Here is a 2337-nt window from a genome sequence, read left to right as displayed (position 1 = left end):
CGTATCTGCTCCTTCTATCTGGCACTTAAGACTTTGTGGACTTCACAGGGATGTCCCTGTTCTTCAGATGAAAAGTTTGATATTTCGGGGAGATCATTTTTTCTTTTCCTACCAGAGATAAGAAGACTGTATCAAGTCAATCTGTACAACTGGTTGTTTAAAAAAAAACAAGGGACACCAAGTCACCCCTCTTTAATATTACTGGATCCACGAATCATCATCCTGCATCATCAAAGACACCACAAAACTCCCAAATGCCCTATTAACAACCATACTGTATCCCACTGAACATCCTCCAACTGTTAATTATTGCGTATACCAAAACCCTTCAATGAAATTCTTCATCTACCAATTATAAGGTCAGAAAAAATGAACTGTTAACTTTCACCTCGAACAAAAAGTCACAATTTAAGAAAAACTGTATAGATATAAGAATAAAACAAAAAAAAAAAGATTTATGAGTCTACTCTGTGGGATACAATAAATAGATCAAAATTCATACTTATGTTATTTTTATGAATCCATCTTTAAGCTAACAACACCATCGGAAAACAGCGCAACCTATTTGCATTCGGAAAAAAAATAGGTATTCATATGGACCCAATCCCAAATCCGGTTTAAGATTATATGCATCGTTCCCCTGCTAATGATGGATTGTGCGTGTGTGGGTGTTTTTTTAAATTTTATTTTAATACTTTAATTCTGGCAATGATAATAATGTCACCCCCCCAAAAAATCAGGCAAAAAGCGAAACATCTCTTATGCAATAGTGCGGTCGAAAAAGAAAAAAATACAAGCACAAACAAATGAGACCACTGTACTCTTGCGAATCTTACTGGGATGCCTGTATGATGACTTGGTTCAACCCAAGTGCAGCGCACGGTTGCCCTTCATGATTTCCCCGACCCTTGACCCTGGAAGCACTTATTTCGTCTATATTCTGGGCCCTCCCACATTGCTCTTGGAATTATTCATAGCCTCTTTTAAAATGTCACGTCCTCCCCAAGAACATGACAAAGCAAAACAAGGAGGCACTTCCCATAAAGATTTAAAAAGGATGGAAAAGAGTAACTTTGGGACTGGGTGGGCCATTGTAAATCAGCTCACAAGCAAACTATGTATTTCCAACTTACAACTTTGTACACACATCCTCCCTGTTCATTCCATTTGTTTTTCTAGCTAACTCAATTATTGAACTCCAAGACAAAGCCAGAAGTGATTTAGCGGAGTGAACTAGCAGAAGAAAAGTGATGAAATGATAACAGATGAAAGAGGGTGGGTGGGTGGTGTAGGGGGGGGGAATTTTTTTCCAGTGTGAAAGACTCGATGTGAAAAAGCTTCTAAATGAGATTCCGGGTATACTCTTTGAAGGCAATGCCACCTAGAATTGGACTGAGAGACTCTAGGGATGTTCTCTAAGACTTTGGAAAGAAGAGCTTCAGGACAGAATGGACACACATACAGTAAGTCCTGAATAGCAAGACAATCTCAAGGACAGACCAAATCTGCACAAACCTTCAGAACACAAAGCAGAAAAAATGTGAATTTCAAGATGGTAATGTTCAGGACAGGCCAAAGAAAGAAACAGAACTGAAGTCGCGAATAGATGAGCTCCCTTGGCAAGCGACACAAGGTTATTTTCTTCGTGGTTATAAAAAGACAGTTGCATGCTTAACTGTGCATTCTCCTGATCTTGGAGCGGATCCATTTGTACTTAATGTTCACTGTGTTTGACTGCACAGAGTGTGTGATGATACTAATCTGCAAATAAAGTGAAGTACCCATCTGAATGCATCTCGCCTGTTCATTGAACAGTGGGACATCTATAGTATATCCAGTTCGGAGCCTTTCGGCACTTTCTCAGTTTCCTGTGTCAAGTATGTATATACATATATACATATACACATATATAAATATATACATATACATATACATATATACATATACATATACATATATATATATATATATATATATATATATATATATATGAGTTAACTGAGTTAATTTTTTAAATGTGTTATAAAGTTTAATCTAAATATATATAACATACATTACATTTGACATATTTGCTCGCAGAACAATTTGTTAACCCAAGTTAGTTCACACAGTGATCGATCTTATCATTTCCTCTGGTTACTAAAGAGATCCATCAATCCATTTGGGAACAGTTTGAGAACTAGCCTCTCTTGGTGGATAGGCAGTCATCCATACTATATATTATACTTTCTGGAAAAAGAATATTCCGTAATATCGATCTTGTCTTGTTTTTTTGTTTGAATACGAGAATCAAGTCCATCTGATGTGAACAGACTTCGGCTAAGGAGACAGATGAAA

General features: G+C 36.9%; 1 protein-coding gene across 4 annotated transcripts in view; it reads right to left on the bottom strand.

Moving 5' to 3' along the window:
• eefsec (eukaryotic elongation factor, selenocysteine-tRNA-specific) overlaps positions 1–2337 on the bottom strand; it is an 85839-nt gene that overhangs the window by 7280 nt on the left and 76222 nt on the right. The window lies entirely within an intron of this gene.

The sequence above is a fragment of the Filicampus tigris genome, chromosome 9 (assembly GCF_054856515.1).
Source record: "Filicampus tigris isolate MCC_2025a chromosome 9, RoL_Ftig_1.0, whole genome shotgun sequence".
Classification (NCBI taxonomy): domain Eukaryota; kingdom Metazoa; phylum Chordata; class Actinopteri; order Syngnathiformes; family Syngnathidae; genus Filicampus; species Filicampus tigris.
The sequence above is the reverse complement of the archived record's forward strand: the minus strand, read 5'-3'. Positions and strand labels throughout refer to the sequence as shown.